This window comes from Callorhinus ursinus, unplaced genomic scaffold (assembly GCF_003265705.2).
Source record: "Callorhinus ursinus isolate GAN/ISIS: 27379988/994484 unplaced genomic scaffold, GSC_fseal_2.0 scaffold4, whole genome shotgun sequence".
Lineage (NCBI taxonomy): Eukaryota > Metazoa > Chordata > Mammalia > Carnivora > Otariidae > Callorhinus > Callorhinus ursinus.
The window spans coordinates 35409714-35424073 of NW_027397066.1; the positions used below are offsets into that span (position 1 = coordinate 35409714).

Sequence of the window (14360 nt, forward strand, 5' to 3'; positions counted from 1 at the left end):
TGCATTATGAAGCTTGACATGTGAGATAAAAACTATTATTCAGTGCACACAAGAAAAAGGGAGTATTTATAAGATACACATTTATGAATTCTCTTATGCCCCATTATCGAACACTCAGTTTCCTACCTAATGAAACTAAGATGGCAGTCCCAAAACGAAATCAATAAGAAATGGGGCCTGGAGCCAGAATTTTACCTGCCTGTTGTTTAAAATTATTCTGGATTTTGGTAATTTGGCAGTGTGAGACACAAATTTAGGCTTACAGTAGCAGAGAAGGGAAAATTCCCGAGCAGCAATGAAACATGATGCCTCCTTTCTCTTTGAATAACACTGTTAGCCTAATTAACCCCCATTGATCTATGAACACACTCAATCACTAAGAAGCCCAAGAAGAGGGCTCTGGAGAGTGCATTTTCGAAAGGGTAAGAACAAAGAGCCAAAGGAGGCCAGCGGTTGAGGGGATGGGACTGACTCCCCCAGATCACTTATCAGAGAACAAAGAGCTGCCTTCAAATGGCAGATGGATATTTGGATCTTGGCTTTGTTTCACATTTAGTCTTAACCTTCAGTTTTCAGAGATGGTTAGAAAAAATCCAGAGCAGGAAATGCTCATGTTTTGTTACAGGGAAACTGTTCGGCTACCCTGTCTAGAACCATCTCTGTTAGAGGCAGCCTGTCATCTGATGGAAAGGTAAATGCAGAGAAGCCATGATTCACTAGCTTTGCCTTCTGCAATCTCACTTTAAACTTGAGTTGGACACAGACTACATTCTGAAGCAGAGGAATTTTGATTTGAAGCATTGAGCCTCTTTCATTATATTTCCACATGTACCCTTAGGTCCCAGAAAGCGACAACAATGACAGTGATAATAATGATAAATTAATGATAATAGTAGTAATAATGTTACTATACTGTGCTCTCAGCTTTACACATTCATCTCATCTAATCCCCAGGATGGCCTTAGAGAATACCTCTCTGCTCTACTCGCTGAGAGGCAAGACAGCCTTGTTTCAAATTCCTGCTGTGATACTTCTATGTGATTCTGGGTAATTTATAAATCACTCTGTGCCTTGGTTTTCTCATTTGTAAAAGGAGCATGGTAATAGAACTTTTCTCACAGACTAATTGTGAGGATTTTACCGTATATATAATATATAGAAGTGCTCAATTCCTGTGCCTGGAACAAAGTATGTTTTTAATCCATAGTAACAACTATTATCCTTGTTTTGCCAAAGAGAACATTAATTACTTTGCTCCAAATCACATGGCTGGTCAAGTGACAGGGCCAGGACTCAAAGTTAGGTCTGACTCCCCAAGCCCCTGCTTTTTGGCACATCACCTCAAATAAAGGGATCTTTGATACTTTGTTTGCTGAATATGGTCTTATGCCTAGGACATGTTTTGGCACAAAGTGCTCAGAAACGTATGTTGAATGGTTGTATGAATGATGCTATACTGTTCTCTCACATTCTTTCCTTCTCTCCCTATGACATTCTTCCACCAGGAAAGGATCTGATAAACTCACTCACACCAGGGAGAAAATCACTGATAAGGGTTGTGGTCATTTGCCTTTTAACCCTGGCAAAATTCTTCTGATGATGTAAGATATTATACATTGTAGAATTTTAATTTCTGTGAAACTGCCCAATTAAATTTTGTGGGTGACTGCCTCCTTACACAGGTGTAATATGGTTGGCCTCACCTGATACGCTGCTTTTGGCCATACTTAATCTTCTTCCTTCTTCTAAGGCAATCTAACAGGCAGTGATGCTATTTTTCTTTCTGTTCGATGGGCAGAGGCAGAGGGCAACAGACAAAGGGGTGGGGTGCAGATTCTTTCTCAACTGCTTTTTCTCCATGATTACTTTATTACCACACAGTGGCCTAGAGAAGGAACGATCACACAGGTGCTACCTTGTTGCTTCTGCAATTTGAAGCTAATGCCCCAAATCTGGAAAGAGACCGGAGACAGAGATTTTCTTTTCCTCTTTCTTTTTTCTTAAAAAAGGAGAATTACTTCGAACTCTATAATTCAAAATGGAGGTAAGCACTCCAGAAAACAACTTCTACAACAGTTTCTCCTTCTACTACAAAAATGCCTTGATTTTAAATTCCAGTGCACAGTTGTAAATGGAATACATTGCTGGACTCATAGAGCCTTTTCCCTGCAGTATTCATTCATCTGAAATGGAAGGATGCCCTCTGCTGGGTTTTGGCACATGGTGAGGCATAGTTTTTAGGGAGGAAAAGAAGCTGACGTTGGTAATTTCCTTAACATCTGTGATGTTTTAAACAGTCACATGAAACCATTTGATTTAGTTTAAATTTAGATGAGTGAAAAATCAAGATGTATGCATCATCTGTGCAATACAACTTTTTTAAGGAGGGAGAGGGGGAACCAGGGAGGGCCAGAGGATGAGGTAGATAGGGACAGAAATAGGCCTATGGAGGCAGTGAGATGGGATGGGGCGAGCATGAGACCATTTTGGGGCTCCCTTATTTTCCTGCCATCATTGTCACCAGAGTCAGGGATGGGTGGTACCAAAGAAATTCAGTTATCTTCAATGAGGGGAAGATCACAGAGTTCAATGGGCAAGAACAGAAGAATTGAAGAATGCTGAGCTCTTTTTTCCTGACAACTCTGGTTCCCAGCCAAACTTCTATGTAAAGATGGAAGCAGTGAAATAGTCAAGGGAAAGAAATTACTTTAGAAAACAAATCTCCACTGCCCTGGGATGCTCCATCGGGGGAGGAAACGTCAGTCAAGGAGTGGGGGCTAAGAGGGGTGGACGGTGGGGAAGCAAGTTCAACTTGAAGCTTGCTTAAAGCCATTGTCCTGTTGCTTTGGCATCAGGAGATCTTTACACAAAAACATTACATTCTGATAGTTCGGACATAAATTATCTTAGAAATTCTAGTAGGAAGTAGGTTAGAAGTACTGTCTTGATTCTGGACCAACCATAAAACTTTACGGTAGAAATCCATAAAACCCACATTGGAACTGAGCTATAAAACATGGAATGAACTAGAGTGGGGACTCTGGTAACAGAGAGGAATAGAAGGGCTATGGATCTAGACAGATGTTTTAAACTAGCTGATATTGAGCTGTGACTGCTTGATAATTCTGTATTCATTGAAAGTGCAGTTTTTTTTTTCTTCAGTTTAAGAATGAAGGAATTGTTATTGAGCACAGGTAGTTTATACATTAGAAATATAGACTCTAGGCATGTGTTTAGGGACAACTTGCAAAAATTCTCTGCAAAAATGGGCCACCAAGGAAGCCTCTGCCACGATCAGGAAGTGGTTCACTCTAGAAATGCTGTCTTTGGTCCTCTCCAGAAAAACATATGATTTGTTCTCTGCCCCTTTTTCTACAAAATTCTGTTCCTAAGTAAAGTCTTGGGTGAGTGTATCTGTAGTTGCTGAATCTGTCACATATGAAAACAATGAGGGAAAATGGGAAATGTGGTTTTTAGCTTTCTAGCCTTTACAGTACAGGAAGACATTCTAGAAGGCGATCAGATTGGTTACTGAGTGAATCAAACCATAGTATCTGCCAGATATGCTGTTTTCATTTATTTTGTTTTGTTTTAATCAGATTATTGAGGTACAATTTATATATAATAAACTGTATCCATTTAAATTATAATTTGATGGGTTTTGGCAGATACTCATGAATCTATCAACACATTTGAGATCAGAGCATTTCCATAACACCCCAAATATTCTTCATGCCATTTGGCAATCTCTTCCTCCAACCCTAGTCCCCTGGTGATCATTGATCTTTCTGTCAATATAGTTTTCTATTCTTCTAATGTCTTTGGTTTTGGTGTCAGGGTAATGATGACCTCATCAAGTGAGTTTGGAAGTGCTCTACCTTCTGCAATTTCAATTTCTCATTCTCTTTGTTGCTTGGTGTAGAGCATTAAATCATTTGACATCATTTCCTTTTATGTGAAGGACTTTTTATGTGCTACTATTGTAGTGTGGGTCTGCTGTAGATAAATTCAGCATTTTTATGTCTGAAAAGTTTTTATCTCATCTTTGTCTTTTACAGGATATTTTTGCTAGGTATAAAATGCTAGGTTTAAAAAAGTTTGTTTTTTTTTTCCCTTTCAATACTTAAGAGACATTGCTCCTATGTCTTCCCATTTACATTACTTCTGATAAACTATATGCTGTTATTCTTATCTTTGTTCCCTATATGTGTGTCTTTTCCCTCCAATTGCTGCTTTTAAGATTTTTCTTTTTGGGATGCCTGGGTAGCTCAGTAGGTTAAGCATCTGCCTTTTGCTCAGGTCATGATCCCAGGGTCCTGGGATCCAGTCCCACATCAGGCTCCTTGCTCAGTGGGGAGCCTGCTTCTCCCTCTGCCTGCCGCTCGCCTTGCTTGTGCTCTCTCTCTCTCTCTCTCTCTCTGGCAAATAAATAAATAAAATCTTTAAAAAAAAGATTTGTCTTTTCATCACTGGATTTTAGAAACTTGATTATGATATATTTTGGTATAGTTTTTTCATGTTTCTTTTGCTCAGAGTTCATTGAAATTCTTGGATCTATAGTTTTTTGGCTTTTTTAAAAATAAAATTTGGAAAACTTTTAGCTATTGTTTTTTCAAATATGATTTAGCTCCCCCACCCCCATTTTCTCTTCTTTTCAGAGACTTTACTTACATGCATATTAGGCTGCTTGAAGTTGTTCCATAGTTCACTTATTTTCATCTTGGATTGTTTCTCTTGTATGTCTCCTAGATCCCTAATCATTTCTTGTAAAATGTCTAATCTTTTGTTAATCCTATCCAGTTTATTTTTTTATCTCAGGCATTAAAATTTTATCTTTAGATATTTATTTTTTTATAATATATTTTCCACGTCTCTACTTAACATGTTCAATATTTCTTCTAGCTTTTTAAACATATGGGATATAGGTATAATAACTTGTTTTAATCTTCTTGTCTGACAATTCTAATATCTGTGTCAGTTCTGAGTTGGTTTCAAGGGATTGATATTTATCTTCATTGTGAGTCATATTTTCTACTTTTTTGCCTGCCTAGTAATTTTTTTATTGGATTTTGCATATTATGAATGTGACCTAGGTGGGTTAAAGTATTCCTTGTTGGAATATTTTTGTATTCCTATAAATATTCTTTAACTTTTTGCTAGGATGCCGTTAAATTACTTGGAAAAAGTTTGCTATTTAGGGTTTTGTTTTTAAGATTTTCTAGACAGAGCCAGAATACTGTTTAGTCCAAAGCTAATTATTCCCCAATATGGAGGCATAATATTGTGGGATCTTTATCTAATGTCCCATTATAAGGTTTTCCAGTCTGGCTGATGGGGACAGGCATTCTTCTCAGCCCTATTCCTAGGTACTGTCCCTTTTATCTTTCCAGGTTCTTTTGCTGGACTTCAGTAGTTTCTTTACATGCATGTGCTGATCAGTACTCCACTGAACATAGGCTGGGCTCTCTGCGTATCTCTAGAGGTCTCCATGAAGCTCTTTACTCTCTAGTGCTTTGTCCTGTAAACTCTAGCCATCCTAGTCTCCTGGGTTTTTAGGTTTATTTCCTCAACCCAGGGTGTCCACCAGGTTCTGCATGGACTCCCCCTTCACCTCATTTATTTCCTGCCTTGCATAGATCATAGTTCGTTGCTGCCTAATGTCCAATATCATGCAGACGATCCATTAAAAGTCATTGTTTGTCAAAGTGAATCAGCAGTTGGTCCACTTTTAGGCAATATAAGAAAGTAAAGTGGAATTTTCAGGCTGGATGTCTATGGTAGTTGTGAATCACCTTCTTTTCTGAATGACAGTGATTCCTTTCTACACACAAAATAATCCCTAAACAAAAAACAGCAACAAACTCTGAAGACTTAAAAATTGGGAGTTTTACAGTCTTTTTTCTCACATAAAAAATGTACGGGAAGATGCTTTAGATAGGGCATAAAGTTCATGATTTCACCTAGGACCATATTCTGTTTTATAGTATTGCCATTCTTAGCACGTCTTCTATCTTTGAGATGTCTCGAAAGTTCAAGGTAGTTGCTGAAACTCTAGCCATCATACTTGCATTCCAGGCAGGAAGGGTATGAGAAAGAAGAGAGGAAAGAGAAGTGCATTCTATCTAAAGGAGCTCCCTTTTAAAGAGTTCTTCCAGAATCCCACCCAACTTCCATTTGCATTTTATGGTTCACCTTTTATTGCAAAATAGGCTGGGAATTGTGATCCTCCAGAGGGACACATTGATACGTTGAAAAAAAATCAGATTTTTTTTTTTAAGAAGAAAAGAGGAATCATGGATATCAAGTAGGTAGTTGGTGTTTGCCACACTAAGCAAAACTCTTTTTGAGTAGTTGACTAGAATAAACTCCTCCGGGCTTTGTGTTTCATACTAATTTTTTCCTTGAACCAGACAAATCCCTAGTATATTAATGAGGGCTGCAAAGATGGTGGGAGGACTAGTGGAGAATCTTTGGTAAATTTGGTTTCTTTATGGGAATGTGTTATGATATGAAATAATAACTAGTGTTATAAACCATCAATGTAATCAGTGTAAAGTTAAATATTTTGTTAGGTTTTGAGACTGTTCTGTTTTAAACCTCTTGAAAATATTTACCATTTACATATGAGAAGTGGTTTTTGAAAAGATTTTATTTATTTATTTGAGAGAGAGAGAGCGCGTGCACAGAGGGAGAGGGAGAGGGAGATGCAGACTCCCCACTGAGCAGGGAGCTTGATGCAGGGCTTAATCCCAGAATGCTGAGACCATGATCTGAGCTGAAGGCAGATGTTTAACCAACTGAGCCCAGGTGCCCCAAGAAGTGGTTTTTAAACATCATATTCTTCTTTGAAAATCTGATGAAATTACAGACCTTCTCATAATACATGTATACAATCTTCTTTACAATATCAGGTCTTCCTGAGAATTTATCCCTAGGTGCCTAACTTTTCATTAAAAGGAGTGCTTTGGAGATGGTGCCTACTGGAGTGTACTCCACTTCTTAGTTGTCTTTGAAGATTTTATTTAGTAACGTGACCCACTTCATCACAAGTAAGTACAATCATAGCTCATTTTGATATTTTAGTATTTAATTATGGAATCGATGAATTTAGATCTTTATCTTTTCTTCTTCTTCCTCTCCTTCTCCTCCTCCTCCTCCTCCTCCTTCTTCTTCTTCGAAGTCATCTTTATTCCTTTGTGGTCATTTCCTTGATCATTAACAACCTCATCAGAGGTCTAGATGGAATGAGACTCTCCTGAACTTTCAAATCTACCCCTTTTGTCTTAGATCTTATTTGTAATAGACACAGTAAATGTTTAATCTTCAAGCCTCCTTCTTCAAAGTCATGAAGTATTTGTCCCTGGCTGTTCACTCTACTTCAGAAAGCACAGGGATGGAGAAGACTGAAATTTAAGCCTTAAGTCAGGTTTTTGGAATTTAAATTAAGCAATATTTTCTTGTGTGATTGCTTCTTTGTCCTTTCTTCCTGAATATCCGAGGGTAGTTTTTATTAGCAACAACAATGACAATAACAGTAAAGGCTAACTTGAATGGTATACTCTACCAAGCCTTTTGCCTGCTTTTTCTCTTTTACATTGTAAAATAGTACTGTGAATAGTACTATCATCTATCCCACCCCAAATTTTGTGCCTGAAGAAAAGTAAGGCTTAGAGAAGTTAAGAAACTGTTTAAGTACCTCCAGATCACAAGTGGCATAGCCAGGATTCCAATTTGGCTGTGTCTGACTCTAGAGATTGGACCCTTTAAAATGGAGGCTGCAAAGTTCTTAACCCTCATCTCCATGGCCTTCAACTCCACTCTTTAGCAGCATATTCACACCCTGAATTACTTTATCATTTGAAACCGCTCCACATTCAAGATCTTGAACTTAGAAACATCCTGCTGTGGCCATGACTTTCTGCCCTTCAGACTATCCCCTCATCTCCCTATTAAACTTGCTCTACCATCAATGATATTGTTTGTCCTTTCCCTTTTTTCACTTCTCTCAGCTTATAGTGATAATTTTGGTTCCACTTGTTTCCCTACCTTACTGTATTCAGGAATATGATAATACCTAGTTTGTTATCACCTGCTGAAAAAGCTCTGTTAAGCTCCCACGTTTGTCCATTCCCAGTCCCATGCAACCGCCTTCATCTGTTTTTCCTCTTTTGCTCCAGTACAACCCAGGACATTATTGGAGAAAATCTCAAAGTCATAGCAAAGAAGTCTCCAACAGAGTTGTATTATCAGCATTATCAACATTATCTAGGCCCATTATCTCTTAATATCTTGTTGGTTTTCTATTGCAATCCACATAAGCAACTGCTCCAATGCTTTCTAATTTCACCAAACAGAAGTCCCATTGCCATCTCCTGCTCCCTCTTTATCACATCCATTATTATCTTTCTCTTTTTCCAGTCTTCAAGTCTATTTGTAGTTCCAATCTTGTAGGGTGTTTTAATTTTTTGCAGATATTTTACTTCAACATTAAACACACACACACACACACACACACACACACACACGCACACACCATAGAATGATTCCTCATTATTAGTTACTTAATTCAGTTCTCTGGTTTTGATTAGTGACCCCACGATTTTCCCAGTCGCTGAGACTCAAAATCTTAGTTTTCTTTTACTCCACCATCTTTCTCTTATGCATATCTGGTCTCTTGCCAAGATTTGCATTGTATCCTATGGGTTCTTAACTTTCACATTTTGGGAGCTCCTCCTGGAAAATAGGAGTAGCAAAGTAAAGTGGAAGCAGACAGCTGGAATAAGTTCTTTTTCTTGCTGGTATGAGTGTTGGTCAAGTTATTTACTCTCTTTAAGAGGAAAATAGTAGGGGTGCCTGGGTGGCTCAGATGGTTAAGCATCTGGCTTGGCTCAGGTCATGATCTCTGGGTCCTGGGGTCGAGCCCCACGCTGGGCTCCCTGCTCAGCGGGGAGTCTACCTCTTCCTCTCCCACTGCCTCTCCCCTCCACTCGTGCTCCCTTTCTCTCTATCTCTCAAATGAATAAATAAAATCTTTCTAAAAATTTGCAAGATGAAAACAATAAAATACCTACAACATTAGGTATTTTGAGAATTAAATGAGATGAAGCATAAAAACTCACAGTACCTGTAACCTGGTGTACTCTAAGTCACCTTTTGATAATATTAGTCAAGCGGAAACTTTAGAGAAAGCTTATATTTAGGATGTATAGGTGGAAAGAGATGGAGTGAATGAAAAAAATTAAGAGAGGGCTGGATCAATAAATCATGAGAGGAGAAAAGGTGGAGTATCATTCTGAGTCTGTCCTCAAACATCAGTGTCCAAATGGTCTGATTCATGGGGGCAGGATGCTGCACAGCATCTGAGATTCTGGATAGTGGTAGTGTTTTTAATATGAAGCAGGTATTAAGGCCAAATGCTATTCAGTTTCATGTGAGCTGATATATGGGCTATTAGAGATATTCCATCTCCGTTCATGACACTTTTCCATGAATATTAAACATAATTATTTAAATAATGTTATATTTGTTCATTTTAATACCAGGTAAGTTATTAATGTTTTTAATAATAATGCTATCTACAACATATTAGTGAGATTTTTTTAATATATGAGGTTTGGAAATTATTAGCAACCTACATATTTTCTTGGGATGAAACCTAAGAGTTATATATAAGAAACTCTACACCTTAATTATTATTTCCTTACAGTATGACACTGATTTTTCTCTTTTTAATAGTAAATCCAATTTTACCTTTATTCAACTCAGAAAGCATTTTGTTATGTGAAAATGCCAAAAGGTGACATCCGATTTATTCTTTATTTTTAGAGCAAAGCTAATCCATTTAAACACGTGTGCCCAAGTAAGGGGAGAAGGGTGAAGGAATTAATTTCTTACATTCTCCTGTTAGCACCTCTCCTTTCTCATATCCTCTCAGATCCAGACCAAGTTGGGATAATAGTGGGGCAATGATCAAGATGAGGTTGCAGAAGACTTACTTTATTAGATTTTGTAAAGACAAATGTAGATAGATGCATACAGAAGTGTCACACAGAAGCATAGAACCTTGGATTTAGAAGGAACCTTAGATGTCAGCTTGTCTATAATGTTTCTCTCAGTGCAAGAATTCTTTCTGCAACATCCTTGGGCAAAGATGAACAACCTTTGAACACATCCAGTGACAGCAACCGCATTGTGGTTCAAGGCAACAAATTTTATTCTAGCATCCCTTTAAGTATTAGAAAGTTCTGCCTCTAACTTCCTTCACTTGTTGGTCTGAGTTCTTCTACCTAGAACAATGCAAATTCAAACTGTTCCCTCATCCATAACTATAAATTCATGTATAAAAGTGTTGGCAAGTTTTCTCCATGGTTCCCTTAACTTTTACTCTTATCTCCTGATTCTCTGAACTTCCACATCCTATTATTCTCCTTAGGACACAGTCTAGTCTTTAAGTGCAGCACCCAAAACTAGAGCCAATCTTCTAGATGATTATCTCTGTGAACATTATCTCTATTGCTCTATTAATGGAACTTACATTTACTTTAAGCCTCTATGTCATACAATTGATCATATTGAGTCTGAGGCTAGTTAAAATCCTTGTGTAACTTGGTCCATTGACCAAATCTTCATCTTCAGCTTTGCTGATTTGTTTGGCTCTCGTCTTATTCTTGCAGAGGAAATGCAGAAGTACTATGATTACAGTGTTTTCATCTCATATTTTGGGTGCTGCTCTTAAATCAATGACATAGCCGTAAGTACCTTGAAACCTGTTTATGCGCTCTTCAACTTTCACTCCAAAAACTTAAGAGTCAGTTAAAGAGAGAGCTTTGGAAACATGCAGGCATTAAGTATTTTGAAATTATAGGCCCAAGGAACAACTTCATCCATATACAGTCTTTCCTTAATATATATATCCTGGCTTTGTCATTTCACAAATTTCAATGCATTGTCCCACTTGACCAAGACTTTGCCACCTTTCATTTTGCCTGCTGTAATTCTCTGTATGGTGGGATACTCATAAAGTGTCTGGTAGGTTCATTGTTTAGTGACTTGCATAATCCATCAAAACCTGAGTCTTGAATTTGGTGCTATGGACCTAGGCACTGTGGAAATATAAAATAGTTGTGTCTGTTTGTGGCTTGGCCATAAGTTAAAAGAGGACACAGAGCATGCCACCTAATAAAGGGTTCTAAGAGCCAATTTGCCTGTATCTCAATTTAGATGTAAATTGCTAACTATTCCCAATCTGACTGAAAAGAAAATATATTTGTGCATAATCAGTGCTTTCTTATTTGGATTTAAAGACATAATGTAAGCATTTAAGATCTTTTTTTAAATCTTAGAGAATGTAAGAAAATAATGTACCATTCTATGACTAGGTGAAAGTTAATAGAAATTTTAATGAGCATCCATTTCTAGTAGAACTTGAAATCAGTATCTCACTAAAGAAAAGCTTTGGTTGGTAATGAACTGTATTTCTGTTCTTGTGAGCATAGAGATTTAGTGTCCTCTCAACCACCAGAGGGCTCTCACAATATAAGAAAATACACTGCATATACACTAGAATAAATGAGCTCAATTAAAGTTAAGTGTCTAAAATATATGGATAACAGACAAAGCTTCAAATCCAGATTTTCTTTTAGGAAAAAAAAATTAGCAGGAACAATTTTAAACTGACTATTCAAAAACTTAAATGTAATAAATACTTTATACTTTGGGGGCCTAACCCTAAATCAAACATTATTACCATTCATTTATATTCTTGAAAATAAGAATAAAGTACATGTATTTTCTCTGAGAGTTTCTAGCCCTTAGGATGTATTTTTCTATAAACATCGTTTGTTACCATGATATTTATAAGATATGTTTACAACCGAACAAATATCTCACACTAGGATTTGACAAAGTAAATAGCTCCTGAAGTGGCAGGCTTCCATATGCTCAGGTAGGATTATGATACATTGTGTTGTGTGTTTTTTTTTTTAAAGATTTTATTTATTCATTCATGAGAGACAGAGGGATAGAGAGAGAGAGAGAGAGAGAAGCAGAGGGAGAAGCAGGCTCCCAAGGAGCAGGGAGCCGGATGCGGGACTCGATCCCAGGACCCTGGGATCATGACCTGAGCCGAAGGCAGACGCTTAACCATCTGAGCCACCCAGGCGCCCGTGTGTTTTGTTTTTAATCACTCCTTGCACTCCCAGCTTGGTTGAACTCAGCCCAAGATGCTTCTCTCTCTAAAAACAAAAATTAAGCTAAAGACTTGACCATATGTTTGGTCCTGGTGGTGTTTATTTTCTGGATTAGATTCAAAGAATCAATAGAATGAGTAAAATGAAGCAAAGTCTCTATCTAAAAACGAGCCCTGAAATGCTGATGCAAAAGCTGCACCCTGCGCTTCCTCTTTGGGTGTAATGACGTCCCTCTTTCGGGAAGTCAATAAGGTTTGGTGGCTCCATGGGCCAGTGCTCATCCATTTACTGTGGATTTCAGCAACTCTCTGTGACTCCTATGGCCTATTTGAGAATCTGAGGAAGTGAATCAAAATTAGTGATAACCAATGTGTTCTCTGTGGTCCCCCAGATTCCTTCAGCCTTTCCTTAAGGGGCACCTGATGAGTAGTGTGAGTGGGAAGGATTTCAAGCTCTCCTTGGAATACCAAACTACACCCTCCAATCCACACATTTTATAGTATTCTACCTATGGTTTCTGTTGAAATATTTGAAATAAACAAAAAGGTTCAGTTGAGGAACTTGGAAAACACAGACACAGATGTCTAAAGTTCCCTTCAGTGATTTTGCATTATTTGAATTTTTCTAGAACTTGGGTCACATTGCTAATATGCAGGGTGGGAGTCATGATCTACAGTAGGTGGGGCAGGTTTAGATATGTCTCTTTGCAGGGCCTCCAGGCTATCATAAATGTAGTCATCCTGAAAAACCTAGAAGGAATAAAGTGAACAGTCATGGAGCAAACATTGGGCACCCTCTGTGTACAAAGCACTGTGCAATGTTGTAGGGATTCAAAGATTTTAAATGCACAGTCCCTGCCATCTAGGCTCAAAACGTAAGAGGTGTGTGTGAGGGGGAGAAGGAAGTGAGCATGACATAGGCTAGGTCACCCTAAGCTAGTTGTGCTAAGTGCTAAGTTCATTGTAAAAGTTTAGAAGGGGAAGAGAGACATATTTCAATCAGGGCAATGAGGGAAAGTCCTAAGCAGGAGACAGCATTTGAGCGGTGCTTTGCCAAATGTGTAAGATTTTAATTAGAAGCGGTGGGAATGTGCCCCTAATTCTGTGACGCATGTGTTCCTAGCATAAAAGATTTCTAGAGAGAAATCTAGTGTAATGCCTAACTTGTGAACATCTTTATTTTAGAAGATATTATTTATTTATATGAGAGAGAGAGAGGGCACCAGCATGAGTAAGTGGGGAGGGAGAGGTAGAAGCCAACTCCCTGCTGAGCACGGAGCCCAAAGGGAGCCAAAGCCAGATGCTTAACCACCTGAGCCACCCAGGCGCCCCACTTGTGAACATCTTTGATTCTTTCTAATGAAGTGTGATTCAGTTTAGTTCTGGGAAAGATCTAGGTGATGAAATGCAGGGTAAAAGAATTCTAGGGACTTACTGGGTTTTCCTGAAGGAATAGCAGATCAACTTAGACCTCTATAAAATGGTATTACCTAGGGAAACCGTTTTTATGAGCTTTTTCTGACATACAGCTTAGCTCTATGCTGATTGTATTCAGCTTCCCTGCTACCCTTGTGGCTGACAGTCAATAGCCTCGAAGGCGTTAAGAGTCCACTGAGGGCAGGAGGGTCCCTCCTTGTTCTTCTCATTGGGGTCCTCCAGTGTCACACATTTTTTGGACTGTGCTGTGCTCTAGAGCTTGAAATGACCTTAGTCTGAACTTCAGTCTTTTGGTTTAACCTTGAATGAGTCAGGAGAATTTAAACATGTAGTAAAGGGGGTGAGAAGGACCTGGGTGCTGTCTTGGCTAGGGGAATGCTTGCTGAGAATCCTGGCTCCTCTCTGGCTATCGTGTTTTGTCCCTGAGGAAAAAAGGGTAAGATCTAAATTTTCAGATTTTTATAAGTCAAAATGAGAAATAAATCAATTCCATTCTGTCATTGACTGAGAATACTGACACAGAATGACCAAATCTCAGTCCCTTCTCAAGCAAAGGATACAATAAAAATAACAATATGATTTTTCCTGAAGATTGCTAAGTTGTCTACTCTTTCACTTTGGGTAGTGCAGAACTCAAGTGAAAGGGAGGCTATTCCCAAGGAATATTCATTCAAGATCATTCTTTTCCCTGGGTTCAAAAACATTTATTTTACTTTAAAACATATATTTTAAAAAT

General features: G+C 38.2%; 1 protein-coding gene across 4 annotated transcripts in view; it reads left to right on the forward strand.

The window, feature by feature from the left end:
- LOC112835727 (glutaredoxin domain-containing cysteine-rich protein 1) overlaps positions 1-14360 on the forward strand; it is a 300261-nt gene that overhangs the window by 251404 nt on the left and 34497 nt on the right. The gene's annotated exons all lie outside the window — the stretch shown is intronic.